Consider the following 18,343-nt stretch of genomic DNA (forward strand, 5'->3'; position numbering starts at 1 on the left):
CTCCCCATCTCCTTGTGGCCCCCTGCTCACCGGTTCCTGGCTCCCCTGTCACTTCCCCAGGGAGGCCCGGCACCTGGTCCCATCGGTGTACTAACCTCTCTCTGATTTATCTGGGCCGATCGGACCCGCCACCATCGTGTGCTCAGTGCCCGCATCCGGGGAGCGCTCAACCTGTGTTCAATGAAAACACTAGTGAATGAACACACGAAAGGATGAGGGCGTGAGTCCTGAAGGTGCGCGCGTGGATGTGTGCGTGGGCGGATCGCCCTGCGTGCGAATGTGGCTCCGTGTGCACACACGGCCTCACACACACACGCCCACGAACGCACGCACGCACGCACGCACCCGTGTCCTCCGCGCGCGCGCAGGACCAGCCGACCCAAGTCCCGGCCGCGGCCCCGGTCCTTCCTCCCTCCGCGGCCACCAGGAGGCGGCAGAGCCCGGGCTTCGACCCCGCGGCCCCGGAGCGCCCGCCCCCAGCCCCACCCGCGCTTGGGCTTGGAGACGGCGGTGTCTGGGTTGCGGGGAAGGGGTCGGGGGGACCCTCGCCGCCCAGCTCTGCGCCCCGGACCGGAGCCCAGGCGGCGGCCCGCGCGCGTCCGTCCTCAGCGTGGAGGCCCGGAGGGGAGCCCGGGGCCGAGGGAAGGCGACTCCTGACTCACGTTCTCCTGGGCGCACAGCGCTCTACAGCTGGCAAGTCATCTGCAGTGTCCAAAGGACTTTGCGGTTTACAAAGCCCAGAGCTGTTTACAAAACACAGCTTACAAAGTAATTTATCGTGCACAGGGCCTCCGCAGGATTATGAGGCGCTTTATAGCTCAGCAAGTGGTTCCCAGTTTGCCAAGCCCTGGCCATATTAGAACGTTAGCGTTTGTAGATTTCCTCTTGGCATTAGTGCAAACACGGTTGTTTAGAGGTTCAGGTACTATTTAGGGGACGCTTCAGCTTTTACACAGGGTGTCCAGGCATCCAAGTGGGAGAAGCCAGTGTGCAGGTCACTGACATTTACAAAGCACATGCCGGTGCCCAGGCCCTTGACAGTTTATTCAGCCCGTGATTGCCCCAAGTGGCAGGGCCCCCTTCCCTGTCCCTAGGCTGTGGGGTGGCGGTCATGGGCACAGGGACCAGATGGGCAGGCAGGGGCCTATCCCAGACCTGGGGTGAATGAGTCTCTCTGGACTGACGGACAGATGGTGGAGGTTCCTGGACTTTCTGTTTCAGTTACAGCCACGAGAGCCTCCTCAATCGCCAGCTTTAAAAATACAGCATCTGGGCCTGGTTGGGAGCAGGAGGTGGCCTCTGAGGGAGAATTTGGCGAACTCCCTTCTGGAGGCCAGGAAAGGCAGCTTTGCTTGTTAGACACGAGCTCGGCCTCCCCTCTCCTCAGAGCCCTGCTGTGGCTCCCGCCTCCCTGTGTCCAAGCCTCCCCATGGCCCCCACCAGCCAGCCCTCCCACCCCACCCCCCTCCCCTGCCCACACTCTCCCTTGCTCCCTGTGCTGCAGCCGTGCCGTGCTCACCTGCCTCAGGTCCTTTGCACTAGCTGTCCTCTGCTGCCCAGAACGCTCTCCCCCAAGACATCCTCCTGGCTGGCTCGGGACACCTCTGCTCACCCCCTCAGAGATGCCATCTCCTCAGTGAGGCCTCCCTGACCACCCTGTCTCTCTCTGTCCCTTTGCCCTGCTGTATTTTCCTCAACCTATTTATTCACACTCCTGTCTGCTGGGCAGCTCCCTCACTAGACTGGGAGCTCTTCTAGGGCTGAGATGGTCTGTCTTGCTCAGAGCCTGGCATGGACGAGGGTCAGGCAATGACAGAGGAAACAGGGCAAGTGCAGGGCAGGTGCCCTCCGGCCCCAAGAACGATCCCAGAACCAATGCAATGGGGCCCAGGGAGCAGGGCCCTGCCAGATCTGTGCGAAGGCTTGGGCTGGGGGTGGGGGTGGGCACTGCAGTTCTATTTATTTGGGGCTGTGGGTCCCAGGAGGGCTCTCTAGGACCCAGGCAACCCCCTGGTTGTACTGAACGGGGACGCTGTGCGTCAGAGAAGGGAAGCGATGAGCTCGAGACCACACGGCGAGCAGCACCAAAGCTGGGACCACGTCGGGGTCTGAGGCAGGGCTGCCTGCGTCACTGCGGATGTCAGCACAGCAGTCCCGGGAGCGGTAAGGCTTACCCACCCATCCCCCCACCCTTGCTCCAGTTTTCAAGTCCGTTGGGATAACTCTGGCTCAGGAAAAGGGGAAGGGGCCAGCACCTGGCTCCTACCACCAGCCCTACCTCCGGCTGCATCCCTGACTGCTTTGTGGGCAGGGGCAGTGGCTGAGAAAGCGGGGCTGGTGCCCTCTTCTCTCCCAGCAGGGACTTAGCATCTGGCCAAGCCTCTATCCGTTGCAGGGATCCCTCCCCACTCACACCCCCGCCAGGGGCTGAGGCCTCTGCTTGCACACCTCCTCTGATGGGGAGCTCATTCTCATTCAGACGTGCTTCTTGGAGGGATCTGAGATTCTTCTTGTCCTGGTTCTACTCCCCGAGGCTTGTGACGTGGGAGCCTCATGTGTAAACTCTGGCACGCTCTAAATGTTCATTTCTTTGCCTCTTGTGAAAGCCGTTTTGGATCCTTTTGGAAACCAAGTGGGAGGGTCTATATATACATCAGCTGTGCTATTTTTAGTGTAGCTCGTTCATCCTCAGGCCCAGGGCGGTCAGGCTCTCCTGGAGGCCACAAAGCCTCTGTGAGGGTCCAGGCTTGCCTGAGCCCCACCAGAGAGTGCGCCAGTAACCCAGGAGTCCTGCCCTACCCCCAACTCCCACCCTGAGTGAGCCACCTGCCGAGCTGCGTTTAGCTGCATCCACCCGCTCCAGCCTTGCAGAAGACGTGGGCTGCTCTATTTCTGTCCTGGGCTGGCCTGGTGGCGGGACTTGGGTGGCGAGAGGCTTGGGAGGCAGCAGCAGCTGCCAGCTCTGGTTGGGGATGCACCAGCCCAAGAAGTTCTCCTTTCCTGGCTCCCGAACCCTCCATGGCTCCCTGTTGCCCACGGAATCCAGGGAGGGGAGGCCCAGCACCACCTTTCTACGGCAGAGCCTTGTCTGGATTATTCTCTGCAGGGCTTGGCACATGGAAGGTGTTACCTGAGCACCTACTGTGTGCCAGCAGCGTTCTCAAACTGGAGCTATAGCAGGACCTAGACAGACCTGGCCTACCCTCCTTGAGCTCAGAGGGCATCAGACAGAGCATAAGCAAACTCATAAATGCTTACAGCAACGTTTCCCACTTTTTTTTCCCATTATCATTCCCTAAGGAGAAACATTGACTTATTAAATTAAATCATTTAATTAAACTTGATTACAATTGAGTAACTCAATTTAATTAAGTAAATTATTTAATTTCTCCCTAATGAGAGATACAATACTAATGAATGAGATTTTGTCATGTGGGGCCACAAATAATTGTAACATCTATTTTTTCAGTCCCCCAAGAACCAAATTTTGCCTCCCTTGAAAATGCACGGCTCAGAGGATTATAATCTGTGCTCAGTGGGGTGAAAAGGAGACACACGAGGTGGGGGGAGCCCTTACTGGGTGCTTGTCTTGGGGGGCGGCCCACAGCCTCACAAGACTCCCAGTGAGCGGGTAGGGCAGCGGCAGGAGGACTGGGAATCATGTAGGTGAGGGGTGGAGAGAGCAGATCAGGAACAGCCTGTGTAAAGGCCCTGGGGTGGGAGGGGACGTGGTGCCACCGAAGAGAATCGGGTGGGGGGCAGATCACGCAGAGCCATGGCAAAGACTCTGGACTTTATTTTCAGGGGGTAAGGGAAGTCGTGGTAGGGTTTTAGGCAGGGGAGAGATGCAACTGGATTTACGTGAAGAACAACAATAACGAGAGGATCACCTTTCTGAAATGTCCTCATGTCTTTTTGCCTTCCAAGCCCTGTTCCATGCCTCCCACCCCCAGCTCTTGGGTCAGACAGCCCTGAGCCTGGCTCTGTCACCCCAGGCAGTGTGACCTTGAAGACATCATAGCGTCTCTCAGACTCAGTGTCCTCTTCTGCACATTGAGGGTACTAATGCTGACCTTACAGGATAGCAGGTGGCTTCCACGAAATGCTGGAGTGCGCAAGGCCCATCACGATCCTGGCACACGGTAGGTGCCCAGTTCATGAACCTGTCCCTCCAGTTCCTGGGCCACCCCTTGGGCCAGGCCCAGAGTGTGAATCATGAGCTTCAGTCACTGTATTCCACGGCTCCAAATTCATTCTCCGCCTCACAGTTGCCTTTAAAACAAAGCTTCCTTCCTCCTTGTGCCCCTAGGATGTACGGCTGTGGCCGAGATGGGCTTGCCTTTTAAACCTTGGTCTCAAGGTCTTTCCTTGGGACTGTAGGATTTCAGCCTGCTGTGGCAGGTGGGGACGGACCTGCCCATCTCGGGGTGCTGGAGCCCCTGACTGGAACAAGGGCAGAGCCTGGCCGGCATCTAACCCTCTGTGGGCGACCTTCAGCAAGTCACCACTTTTCTCAGGGTTCAGCGTTGTTGGTTGTGAAATGGATCGGAGAGGCCGACCCCCGTCCAGCCTGCCCCCGTGTGATCGCGATGGTCTCAATAAGGGAAGCTTGGGGGAGGAGGGCAGGGCTCGGGAGCAGGGCCTGGGGGCCAGGATCACTCATGCAATCGCTCCCTTCCATTTCTTGCTTATCTGGTCTTTCTGCCAGGATTTCCCTACAGAGTTCTTGGCTGCGAGCAACACAAAGCAACTCTGTCCGCCATAAGTAAAGGGGGGCATTTCTTGGCTCAGTCTCAGGGCTTACAGAGCGGACAAGAGAACTTTCAGGGGCTAAGGGGGCTACAGGGTCCTGGGCATCAAGGCCAATATGGTCAGGACTCCCGTGTCACCATTGCCCCAGATATTAAGCTTCAAAGTCCCAGGCAGGAGTGGCCTCCTGACCAGACCAAAGTCTGGCCCTTTCAGCTTCTGCAATGGGAAATAGGACCCTGCCCACTGGGGGCTGTACACAGAAGGATCCCTCCCAGCTAAGAAGGGGTTTGGGTGCTGGAGAGCCACCCCACCCCAACACACATATCCCCTACACCCCCCTTTTTTGCTGGTGAACTCCTTCCTACTCATCCCTCAAAACTCACTTCCACAGGTACTGGTCACCTCCTTTGCAGGGTTCCCCCCAGCCCCCTGCTTGCCTCCATCCAGCCCCAGTCACACAGGTGGCCATGTCCATGTCCGAGTCTGCTTCCCACACTGGATCTGCTGCCTTGAACCAGAGGTTGGTCAGCATGTTTCCAGCACTCGTTCTGTGCCAGGCTCATCCCCAACCCATGCTCTTTGCAGGAGTTATGCATTGAACCCTTAGGAGGTGGCTTCTGTTACCTTTCCCATTTTACAGATGGAGAAACCAAAGCACAGAGAAGCTAGGCAACTGTCCAAGATCACACAGCTGGTAGGGGGAAGACCTGGGATCCAAATCCAGCAAGCCTGGCCCGAAGGGCTGGGGAGTGAGTGGCTGTCCAGTCCCCCAGGGCTGACTCCATCCGGGTGGGATCTGGCACTTTGCTGCTCCTCCCCTCTCAGGTGTTTGAAGACAGTGACCTTCCTCCCCCAGAGTGGGTTAATCAAGTGAGTAGATAAAATGCCAATGTTCAAATGAAAAGCTCTACGTCACTCAATTCTTGAAGTTGTTCAGATAAAGAAGGCACACAGGTCTCAAACATTGGCATGCTTTATTTATTCATTTATTGGCTGCTGGGCTTGTGGCATCTTAGTTCCCAGGCGAGGGATGGAACCAGGGCCCTTGGCAGTAAAAGCGCGGAGTCCTAACCACTGGACCGCCAGGGAATTCCTGCTATTTCTAGAACTTAGAGGGAGAAAGTGCTGGAAGGAGTGGAAGGATTTTTGTGCCCAGGGCCAGAGGGGCCACAGGAAGCCCCTCGCCTCTGTGAAAAAGAAAGTAGGAGCCTCAGCTGGTGCAGGAGTGTCGGCCCCGCCCCGGCCCCAGGCTCCGCCCCTGTTACCCGGCCGCGCCCCGGCCCGCCCCGGTGCCAGGCCCCGCCCACGCCCGGCCCCGCCCACAGGTCCCGGCCCCGCCTCGCAGACCCCGCCTTGGTGCCGGTGCCGGCGCGGCCGCCGCCGCAGCGCCTGCCCCCGAGCTTTCTAGGGCCCGCACGGCCCCCAGCTGCCCCAGCTGGATGCAGCTCCAGGCGCTCAGGGGAACTGTGTTGAGAACACGCCCTGTCTCGCTTTCCTGTGGGCCTTTCCCAGGATTTCCTTGCACCTAAATCCTCCTCAGTGTCTGCTACCTGAGAGGGAGCACCTCTGCGAATGAGGGTGGGGACGCAGGCGCTAACCGAGGTCAGGTTTTCAGTCCGTAGATGTGCTCGGTAAGTGACACCTGCAGTCATTACAGGGATCCTCCCGCGGCGCTGTCCCCTCCCCATCAGCTCTCCTGGCTCTGCACAGACTCTGGGGTCTACTTCTCCCGGGTTCTCTCAGGGCTTTTCTGTTACACTGCCCCTCCCCTGGCCCACCCACCTCAGTCCCTCCACTTCAGCTGTGTGGCCATGGGCAAGTCGCTGCGCCTCTCTGATTCTCTCTGTGCTGGGACTTGTTGCCTTTTCAGGGCAAACGCCAGCATGGCTTACTGGGCAACCAAATCCCCGGTGTCGTGGCATCTGCCAGCACTCTTGGCTGAGGGTCCCAGGGAGGTGTCTGTGGGGCCGTTACCTCGTCTGGGGCCACAGTGTGAGGAGGGTGGAGAGGCGGACAGGATGGGAATCGCAAAAGGTCTGGGGGGCTTCCTTCTGTGTGTGGAGCCCTGTCGGCGCCTTGCCAGAGCCTGCAAGGGAACCTCATACCTGGTCCCCCCACTGTTCTGGGCCTGGCAGCTGGCCACTCACGCCTCAGACCTGCTTCAGAGAGTGGCCCTCAGGCCCCCGGAGCTGCATTGCCCTGAACAGCTGGCACGCCTGGGGGTTGACACCTGCCTCCCTGGGCACCTCCAGCCCAGCTGCTGCAGCGGGAGAGCCCAGCCCCTTGCCTGGAGCAGCACAAACTCAGAGGTGTGATGGCCACTGCAGAGCTCCCTGGGGTCGGGCCATGGCCAGGACAGAAGTGCACCCTTGGTGGGCTTCTGCTGCTCTCTCCTGTTCCCCTTGCTCCGTACTGGATTCTGCTGGGAGAACTTCCTTCCTGAAGCTCGGGCACCTGAATCCTTGCCTCAGGTTCTGCTTCTGGGAGAATCTGACTAGACAGCCTGCTGGCACTGGGTGCCTTGGGGGCATTTTAATCAGGCGAGTTTATTGGTTAGGATCGAGGTTTGGCGGCTTATTAAAAACACCAACAAAACCAAGCTAATGTTGGTTTAAACCAGATAGACGATCATCTCTCTCTCCTGTAACAGTTTGAGGGTCAGTGGTCTGTAGCAAAAGGGCCGTTTCATGGAGCAGGGCCTAGGTTCCTTCTGTCCTGGGTGTTTGATGCCGTCATCCACATGACCCGAGATGGTCCCCGGCACCAGCCCACGTACTGGGCGGCAGGACGGCGGGAGAGGTGGAGAGGTGGCACATCCCTTCCCTTGAAAGGCACACGCATCGTTGGCTCACATCCTGTTTCAGTCACATGGTCACCACGCTGCAAGGGAGGCTGGGAACTGTAGTCCATACAGGCAGCCCAGCACCCACCTAAGCTTCAGGGGCTCTATGGCCTGGGAAGAGGGGGATAGAAATGGGGGAAGTCTGTTTATTCTCAGCACACGTAAGGAGGACAGGATATTACTCTAAAGCTGGAACAAAATTCTTCCTTCAGAGATAATGGTCTCTGTTTAAGGAAATATGCTTAGGTTTCTGTGGCAGTAAAGGGGCTCCTGTTCGGGAGGGCCCGTGGGTGCAGGGGAGGTTAGGGCTTGTGCGGTGCAGCTGGGGCTGGGCAGGCAGAGACAGGAGGGGGCCAGGAGGAGTGGCCTGTGGGAGGGGCCCCTCCCTGTGTAACCCACCAGCGTCCACTCTTGGGTGGAAGTGTGCCCTACTGCAGCCTGGGCGGGGCTTGTCCGCGGGCAGAGGGGAGAGTTGCAAAAGACAAAGCTGACCTGGGGATGTGAGAGACACAGGCCAGAGCAGGCTGGGTTTGAGGGCTTCTGGAGGATCTCAGGGAAAGCCGATTCCCCATGAGGGGCCAGGGTCAGGGCATCTTAACACGCTTCATACTCACGGCGTGTCCCATGAAGCTGATAAGGGCTCTGCTCATTTTCCACGTATGTTTGCAAAACTGGACTCCTGACAGACGTACAGACGTGCATCCTCGGTGCACCCAGCGTTAAGTCCACCAATTTCCGTTTTGGTGGCAGCCCAGCGGTCCATCGCCATGATGTCCGTGCTTCGCCGACACGACCCCTGTCGCGGGATGTGGCCCCCAACGCCAAGCTTTCACCCCAGTAACTGAGCCGACGTGGACACCCTCGAGCAGGCAGGTCGGCTGGCGTTTCGGGTTTAGATGCTTTCCCCGGGCACGATTCCCAGAAGAGAAGTGAGGCGGAGGGAACCACATTTGCCTGTAAGGGCACGGCTTGGGCAGCCAAATGGCTTCCTGGCTGGGTCTTGCCAAGGGGCCCACCCGCCTGCAGAGCCCCGGGGAGAGGGAGCCAGTTTGGTTTAATCTTTCTTTACCAGATTTTTAAAGTGCTATGTGTTCATTGTAGAAATTTTAGAAGATATTGAGCAATTTAAAAAGAAAATTTATCTATAATCCCATCTGCCAGAAGTATTTATGGCTAGCATTTTTTAGAGTTCATTTTCACTGAGATACAATTGACATAGAACATTGTGTGAGTTTAAGGTGTACAGCTAGTATTTTGATTTCTATCCTTCCAGCCTTTTTTTCTATATATAAGTTTTTATTGTGCAAAAATTTACATACATAAAGCTTTTATTATGAAAGGGTCAAACGTATACAACATTAGGTTGAGTAATGAGCCTTCAGGCACCCAGCACCCTGTTTCAACGGTGATCAGCACACACCAGTCTGGTCTCATCTCTGCCCTCGCCACTTTTTCCCTCCCAAATTGTTGGGACAGTCGTCCTGTTCATCCCAGACATTGTGTAGTTTCATCCACAAATATTTCAGAGTGTATTTCTGAAAGGTTATGACTTAAAAGACAATATCATTGTTTAGAACTTCATATGTAACAACGATTCCTTAATATCAGCAAATATCCAGTCTAATTTTACAATTGTCTGCTAAATGTCAAAATGAACAAAACATGGTTTGAATCAGGACCTGAAAAAGGTCCCCATGTCACACTGCCTGATGTAGCTCCCAAGTATCTTTCATCTAAAGGCTCAGCCCCTGTTTTCTTCCTTGTAACTTACTTGTTGGGGAAGCTATATTCCCCCAGTGGGAGGCGTGGCGTCCTACCGTCTCTGCTGTGTTAGCAGCTGATTCTCAGCGCCTGGATTCACTACTTTATTAGTGGTTGCAAACTGGTGACATTCGAATTCTACCATTCCTGCCTCATTTGTTAGCTGAAATGTTTCTTGGAGAGAAAGTTGCCCTCCCCAGTGTTTGGCTACCTGGTGGTGCAGTTTTTTTAAAAAATTTTTTTAAAAAATTTATTTATTTATTTATGGCTGTGCTAGGTCTTCATTTCTGTGCGAGAGCTTTCTCTAGTTGCGGCAAGCGGGGGCCACTCTTCATCGCGGTGCGCAGGCCTCTCACTATCGCGGCCTCTCTTGTTGCGGAGCACAGGCTCCAGACGCGCAGGCTCAGTAGTTGTGGCTCACGGGCCCAGTTGCTCCGCGGCATGTGGGATCCTCCCAGACCAGGGCTCGAACCCGTGTCCCCTGCATTGACAGGCAGACGCTCAACCACTGCGCCACCAGGGAAGCCCCAAGTGGTGCAGTTTTATAGAGGAAAGGCAGGATATATGCTTGCCTTGTCCCTGTAACAGTTTTCTGATTAAGTTGGTCTTCCAGTGGTGATCAGGTAGGGATTAAAAAAACAATTAGGAACACATGGATTTAAAGATATTTTATGTGTTTCAGCTGATTGTGATAATCACCCTTATTGAGGGTCTCTCCCCTGTATGTAACCATTAAAAAAAATGGTTTATCCTTGGTGGCCATTGTAGTTGTGAAACACAACTACGAGTTCTTGGACACACGTCTCATTGAGAAGTGTGGTCTCTGTCCCCGCCTTGACTCTGGGGAACTTGGGCCTGCTCCAGCCACCGGCAGCGTGTGGCTGACAGGCGCTGGGGGCCCGCAGGGCTGGGTGTACACGCCGCAGAGCCGCGCTCCGCGGAGACCCTGTGCTGGAGAGCCAGGTGTAGACACACCAGTCCAGAGTCCCCGCGAGCCCAGCCTCCAGGCCAGCCTGCCCTCCAGCTGGATGCCAGTGAGGGACATCCGTCAACGCCGCGTGGAAGAGGACCCACGCGGCAGGCCCGCCTGGGCTCCTGACCACGAAATCGTTTACACAGTGAACTGATCGTCTGAGCCAGCCATGGGGTGGCGGTGGGGCAACAGGTCATCGGAACTCTCTCCCCCGAGCTTCGAACATTGGAACACGAGCTGACACCTACCGCGTGCGTCCCCCCCTACGGCACAGCCGCTCCCTCCGCCTCACTTTCCCTGGATGGCGGGCTCTGGCGGTCACTCCAGCTGTGGGGCTTCCTTTCTCAGCCAACCTGAAAATCTGTTTTCTATTAATAGGTGAGTTAAGACCGATCGATCAATATGTTTAGCCTCAGTTCTGCATGGTGTTTTATGTTACATTTATACCTACCTGTGCAAGACTTTTAAACAATTTGTCTTTCAGTGTGGTTTTGATTTTCTCTCTCTCTCACTGGACTTTATCTTTTTGGTACTTAGGAAAGGTTCCTATTTTTGTTGCAACTGTTACTTTTACAGTAATATCTGTATGCAGTATTGGTCCTCTCTTTTATTTGTCTGTTGGTTTCCTACTATGAGCGATATTGAAACTTGCTACAATCCTCTGCGCACAGCATCTGATTTGAATTAATATCCTTTTACTCTCAGACTTCAACTACAAGGCAGTCAGTAAGCTTATTCTGTTTTTTCCACGTTCTTCCCACTTTCCCTCAAATATACTCTATCTGGTGTGTCCATCACTGGTCTTAACTGTGTAAGTTCCCATGTGTTCTACCCATTTAGTACTCACAGTCAGACCTTAGGATTATGTTTCTCTGGTTGTCTTGGTTGTTTGAGACCTGTTTTCTGGTGGGTCCTCAGAGGGCATGTGGAAATAACGTCCTGGAGTTCTTGCCTGTTGATAACTGTTTACGACCTTTGTACTTGAAAGTCAGTTTGGCTGGACCTGCCCCACTCTGCTCCTGCCCTTGGTGTCTAGATGTGCCCCTGGGGCTTCTGGCAGGAAGGGCTCATGTCGGAGAGTCTGACGACAACCTGATTTTCCTGGAAGTGACTTCAGTATTTTTTGCCTGAATTCCCAAAGGCAGCCGTAGAATATGTTGTAGAATATGTCTCTCTGTTGGCTATTCTGGATCAGTTTTTCCAGATACCCGATGCTGTTTCAAGTTTTTGTATATTTCAGGAAAGTTTTTTTCTTTTTTTTAATTACAGTGTTCAGCGTTTGACTAAACACTTGGACTCCTTCTTCGTGACTGGTGTTATACACGTTAGATCTTTGCCTGCTCTCTACGTAGTCACTTTCTCTTGAATCCTACTTCTCTCTCCCATTTTTTTATTGTTTAAAGATGTCCCTCCATTCTAACTTCTGATTCTCTTAGGCATTATCTCATAGTGTTTCGTTGTGTTGTACTCCTTCTACTGCAGTTGTCGTTCTGAAATGCGTTTTTTTCTTTTCTTCCTAATTCTTTCCTCAGTTCTAGCACATCTTTTCTGAGGTCTTCTCATGTTGATTTGTTATTTTTTTGTATCTTTTCTTACTTTTTTTGTTGACTCATGCAAAAATTTTAGGATACGTTCTTTTGTTTGTTTCTGGCTGTGGTCTGTGGTGTGTGTCTCTGGAACGCCTTCATTATCCGTAGGGGCACTGCTTAGTTTTCTCATTTCTCCAGTAACTTGGTATGGGACTTAACCGTAATCTTTTCTGTTGTTCATTTTTATCTGAAATGCCTTTCGGAACTTTCAAGAGGAGGACTGGGTCAGCGTCATAATCTTTAGTTTCCTTTTCTGCTGTTTTCATGAAACGTTAAAAAAAATGGTCTTGTATTCCCTCCTTCCTCCCTCCCTCCATCCCTTCCTTTCTTCCTGCTCTCCCCACTCCCGCACCTTTCAGTTCTAGTTTTTGGCCCCTCTTGTGTCTGTTCTGCCCATTTTGGACTCTGTTCTCAGCACCTCCTTCTCAGTGTAGGGCCCTGCCCTGGAAGGGAGTTTAGTTTGTGTTGAGAGTTGCAGGCCCGCCGTAGCTCCTTCATACATTGCCCGCTTACAAGCACACACACCTGGGCGTGTGCAGCGAGCCCCCCCGGTTCCCAGGCTGCGTACACGGTCTCTCCACCTCCGTCACTGCTGTGTTCTTCTTGGGAGGCAGAGCTGCGTCGGGAGGGCCCGGACCCCCCATCAGGCCACACCAGACCACGTGGGAGCCAACAGTGAACTTTTAGAGTGGGAAGCCTTTGAACTCTAGGGCTCATTCCACAGCCTTCCCCGTTCTGACTCACAGAGAAACCAGCACGGAGGAGAAATGCTGGCACTGCAGACCCGTGGCGGGGGGCGCCGGCCTAGCTGAGTGTGGCCAGGCGGCCAGGACACCGACATCCGGGGCTGGAAAGACAGAGCCGCGTCCGCAGAGGCAAACCATTTGCAGACCAGCCTCCTATGAGGGTTGGGAAGGTGCACGGAACGGCTCCTGAGTTCCTAGTTCCCGGGGAGAAGTTGGAAAAGAAGGGGTTGGTAATGTTTCTTTGCTGCCCTCAGCTGCATTTGGCAAGGGTTACAGGAAGGAAATCAGCTCAGAAGGAATGGAAAGGTGTTGGGGTGAGTCAGAGGTTCAGGACAGAGCAGGGCTGGGACACTCGGGGGCCTCCTGGTTCCTGACAGTCAAGTGGGGTTTAAAAAGGCTTTGGGCCAGAAACCCAGCAACATCTCTTGCTGGGTAAATGTTAGAGTGAGGAGTTGGCTTTCCCAGCTCTGTTTCAGATAGATTCAACCAGTAACTAGAGAAAGAGGCCCATAGATGATAAAGTGAAATTGTGTAGGTGAGAATTGTTTTCTTGTGAAGAAGAAGTTCAGGTGTAGTCACTGGCACGTGGGGCAGACCTGAGGCGAGTAGGTCAGAACCTGCTAGGTTTCCAAAGGGAGTGGAATTCCAATGAAATCCCATGCCTGGCCCGCAGAAGCCTCGGTGGCTGGAGACTTGAAATGGGATGAGGTGGCCTGGGGACTTTCACTCTCCCTGGAGACGGGGAGAGGGCTGAGCAGTGAGGAAAGTCACTCCGGATGCGGCCAAGAAGGGAAACGAGATAGGAGAGAAAGAGGAGCACCCCAAAAGGCAGAGCGAGGGGCCACAAGGACGCGGCTTGCGGCGCAGAGAGGGCTCAGGGCTTAACGCCTCAAGACGGGGCTGCACAAAGTGTGCCTGGTGGCTTTGAACTTGGGAGTGTCTTGATGGGCTCCAAATGGGAACCTTACTGTTGTTGTCTGATGCCTGTATCTCGTGTGTGCGTGTGGAGAGGGTCGATAACCCACTGTTTTAGTTCACGAGGCTCTGGAGTAAGAGGGGCCGCCCAGACAGTGGCCACTGCACGTCCCCAGAGATCCCTTGCTCTGAGCTGGAGGCCGTGCTGGACGGGACGAGGGGTGTGGTCTCTGTGTAGGAAGGAGGGAGCAGGCGTGTTCGGAGGATTACAGCAGAGGCCACGAGCGTTCCCTGGAGGCCCGTGTTTCCGGTCTCCCTGGCCATTGGGTTGGGGCCACGTGACTTGCTTCGCCCACGGGCTCTGAGCAGACGTGACACGTGTTAGTTTCAGGATGACACGGGTGGGAGCTGGCGCGCCTCCCTCCTCCACCTTTTGGACAGAAACCCTGCAGGTCCTGAACGAGACGGTGGAGGCTGCCCGGACACCAGCTGTAGTCAGCGCGCAGCGGAGAGCAGCCGCGGCCATCCGCCAGCTTGTTCTAGGCTGGGACGTGAGTTTGAGAAGCGTAGTTTGGCTCACCCACCAAGACTGTGGGGTTTTGTCACCCAGCGTATCCTAGTCTGCCCTAACCAACACAGATGTGTACTGTTTTTTTTCACACAAAATTGAGGCCCTACCAACCATGTTATTTTTTTTTAGTTAATCAATTAATTAATTTATTTTTAGCTGCATCGGGTCTTCGTTGTTGGGTCTTCGCTGCTGTGCACGGGCTTTCTCTAGTTGCAGTGAGCGGGGGCTAGTCTTCGTTGCGGTGTGTGGGCTTCTCATTGCGGTGGCTTCTATTGTTGCGCAGCATGGGCTCTAGGTGCACAGGCTTCAGTAGTTGTGGTGCGTGGGCTTCAGTAGTTGTGGCTCTGGGGCTCTAGAGCGCAGGCTCAGTAGTTGTGGCACACGGGCTTAGTTGCTCCGCAGCATGTGGGATCTTCTCGGACCCGGGCTCGAACCCGTGTCCCCTGCACTGGCAGGCGGATTCTTAACCGCTGCGCCACCAGGGAAGTCCCCAGCCGTGTTATTTTATAACATTCTTTCCAAAAAGGCTGTTAACAGTCTGCTTTATTGAGGCATAATTTATAGATAATAAAATCCACCAATTTTAAGTGACACCCTGATGAGATGGATAAGTGTCGGCAGCTGTATAATCGCCGCCTCGATCAAGGTAAGGAACAGCACTTCCTTCGTTCCCGAAATTCTCTCTGACCAACTGGCAGTCGACCTCCTGTCCCACCCCCGGCTCCTGGCAAACACTGGTTAGTTTCCTGACACTGTGGTTTTGCCTTTTCCAGAATGCTGTGTAAATGGAATCCCACTGTATGTGGCCTGTTATGTCTAGCTTCATTCACTTAACGTGGTGCTTTTGAGATTTACCCGAAAGTCTGTTCCTTTTTGTTGCCAAGCAGCCCTCCACAGTTTGCGTGACTGCTCCCCTGCGGACAGGCAACTGGGTTCCTTCCAGTTTGGGCTGCTGGGAGGAAAGCTGTTATGAACATTTGTGCCCAAGTTTTGTGTGGTTGTGTTTTCCTTTCTCGTGGGTAAATACCTAAGGGTAGAATTGCTGGGTGGTGTGGCAAATGCATATTTGACCCTAGAAGAAGCTGCCAGGCTGTGTTCCAAAGCGGCTGCACCACATTGTTTCCCAATCAGCCGTCTATAAGAGCATAACCTGCTTCTAAAGTTAACTCATATATCAGCAATATTTCCCTGAAATAGGATTTCAATGGCTTTGATAATTCAAACCATCCCCTGTTGTTTAGCATTTAGGGCACTTGCATTTTTCCTCATTACAGATATGGTTGTGAAGGACCTCTGTGTGATGTTGGTACACATCTCTGGTTATTTTCTAAGGCAAAAATTCCTAAAAGTGGGATTACTAGGTTAAAGGGTCTAAACTTTTCTTTCGACTTTTGGTATATATCAATGCGTATCGCCTTCTTAAACCGTGGGACCAACTTCTATCAAGACCAGCAGTGTGAGAGCGTGTTCATCTTTTCTTAGCTGATTTGGAAGGGCCCTTCACATAGTGGTGATGTTAATCTCTTCTGCCTTACGTTGTGAATACTTTTCACAGTTTTTGTTTTGCCGTTATGACTCTGCTTCGGGCATATTTTATCCACAGACGTTTTTAACTGTTTTGTCATCCGGCATGTCAGCCTATTCCTTTGGGGCTCTGTCTTTGGTGTGATGCTTGGAAAGTCCTTCCTCAGCTGAGGATTATAAAAACAGTTACCTAGATTCCCTTATTTATTTTTTTTAAGAACTCCAATCTTTACATTTAGCACTGTATGTATTTATTTTTAACTGTGAAACCTATGAGACATACCAAAGAGTCTATGACACGAATGCAAGTTTAACAAATAATGGTAATAAAAATGCCTACCCCAAAAATAACCAGGAGAAAAAGAAGTGTCAGAAGAGATATCGCATTTGCTTTATTTATTTTAGTTATGCAGAGGTTATAACTGAACAAAGCTGAACTGTCTGTTGTTTAAGAACATGCCTGGCAAAAGTGTAAAGGAAAGCAAGGACGTGGTGAACACAGCGTCTAAAGGGTGGTTTCTTCTAAGGGATGGGGTGAAATCAGGCAGGGACGCTCAGGGCTTCACAGGGACTATGGGTCTCTATTTCTTCAGATGGTTTGGGCCCACGGGGGCTCATCCTTGCATTCTGGTTTAACCTGGACAGTCATTTTATGTACCCTTCTGTATGTGTATATCCCACGTATCATTTAAAAGCTTTAAAATTGTGGTAAAATACATGTAACGTAATGTTGAGTATCTTAACCACTTTTAAGTGCATTTTTGAGTTCATTCCTGCTCAGTACATTCACTTGTCACGCAACCAGTCCCCGGAACTCTTTTCATGTTGCGAAGCTGAACTCTGTCCCCAGCATAAAACAACCCCTCAACCCCCGCCCCAGGCCCCGGCATCTGCCTTTCTGCTTCCTATCTCTGAGTACAAGTATGATATTTGTATTTTTGTGATTGGCTTAATTTCATTTAGCATAATGTCCTCGAGATTCACCCATGTTGTAGCAGGATTTGCTTCCTTTTTTTTTTTTTTTTAAGATTTGTTTGGTGTGGACTGTTTTTAAAGTCTTTATTGAATTTGTTACAACACGGGTCCACAACCCCCGGACCATGGACCGGTACCGGTTTGTGGCCTGTTGGGAACCGGGCCACATAGCAGGAGGTGAGTGGTGGGCGAGTGAGCGAAGCTTTGTCTGTGTTTACATCCGCTCCCAATCGCTCACATTACCGCCTGAGCTCCGCCTCCTGTCAAATCAGCGTTGGCATTAGATTCTCATAGGAGCACAAACCCTACTGTGAACTGCACGTGCGAGGGATCTAGGTTGCACACTCCTTAGGAGAATCTAACACCTGATGATCTGAGGTGGAGCTGAGGTGGTGATGTTGGCACTGGGGAGAGGCTGCAAATACAGATTATCATTAGCAGAGAGGTCTCAGGGCTCCCACTGATTCTGCATTATGGGGAGTTGTATAATTATTTCATTATATATTACAATGTAATAATAATAGAAATAAAATGCACAATACATGTAATGTGCTTGAATCATCCCGAAACCACCCCCCTCCCCTCCACCACTCCCCCCACCCCCAAACCCAGCCCCGGTCCGTGGAAAAACTGTCTTCCACGAAACTGGTCCCTGGTGCCAAAAATGCTGGGGACTGCTGTGTTACAATATTGATTCAGTTTTATGTTTTGGTTTTTTGGTCAAGAGGCATGTGGGATCCTAGCTCCCCAACCAGAGATCGAACCTGCACCCCCTGCACTGGAAGGGGAAGTCTTCACCACTGGACCACCAGGGAAGTCCCAGGATTTGCTTCCTTTTTAAGGCTGAATAATATTCTGTTGTATGCATATACTACATTCTGTTGATCCATTCATTCGTCAATGGGCTCCACATAGAATTTTAAAGAAATAAATAAAAATATGAACCGTTTGCTTCTGCATTTGACCCTTTAATTGACCAGGACTGTATTTGGGTAGATGGTATCAGGTAGGGGTAGACAGCTCACTTGGAATTTCTCCACTTCTTCACAAACTTTAGTGTAAACATACACCACGTGTAGGGCATGGTGGAGATGCTAAGATAAAGCATCTATTCTTTTTTTTTTTTGCCACACCAAGTGGCATGCGAGATCTTAGTTCCCCGACCAGGGATTGAACCCATGCCCCCAGCAGTGGAAGTGCGGAGTCTTAACTACCGGACCACCAGGGAAGTCCCAAAGCATCTATTCTTTCTTCACCAAATATTAATTGAGTGCCTACTACTCGCCAGGCACTTTTGTAGGGTCTGGGGGTACAGCTCCATGAGGATGGATAGTGACCCTGTCCTTGCTCTGCCGTGGGTTGGTGCCAAGTGCTGAAAGATGGGGACCAACCTATGGGTTACAGGAAGAAGGGGTCACTTCCTGCTTTGTGGGGGATGTTAAGAGAAGGTGGCCCTTGATCTGGGCCCTAAAACATGGCTGGGATTTGGAGAGAGTTGAGAAGAGGGACCTTTCACTTAGAAGGAACAACTTAGAGGCCTGGAAGTCGAATGCAGGTATTGTTTCATAGTTTATCAGTTAGAAAGTACTCAGCTGCAGGTGACAGAAATCCCCAACTACAGCTGCTTGAATAATAAATACATTGAATTATCTCATACAAAGAAAAGTTCAGAGGCAGCTAGTTCCAGTGGTCAGT

The 18,343-nt window shown here is 52.6% G+C and overlaps 1 long non-coding RNA gene across 1 annotated transcript; it reads left to right on the top strand.

The window, feature by feature from the left end:
* Window positions 1–1,953: 1,953 nt before the first annotated feature.
* LOC132355519 (uncharacterized) lies at window positions 1,954–17,588 on the top strand. The gene is made up of 3 exons (XR_009499642.1): window positions 1,954–2,163; window positions 3,928–4,142; window positions 17,374–17,588. It is a non-coding gene; the product is annotated as an uncharacterized LOC132355519 (long non-coding RNA).
* The last annotated feature ends 755 nt before the right edge of the window (window positions 17,589–18,343 follow it).

Source organism: Balaenoptera ricei, chromosome 20 (assembly GCF_028023285.1).
Source record: "Balaenoptera ricei isolate mBalRic1 chromosome 20, mBalRic1.hap2, whole genome shotgun sequence".
Lineage (NCBI taxonomy): Eukaryota > Metazoa > Chordata > Mammalia > Artiodactyla > Balaenopteridae > Balaenoptera > Balaenoptera ricei.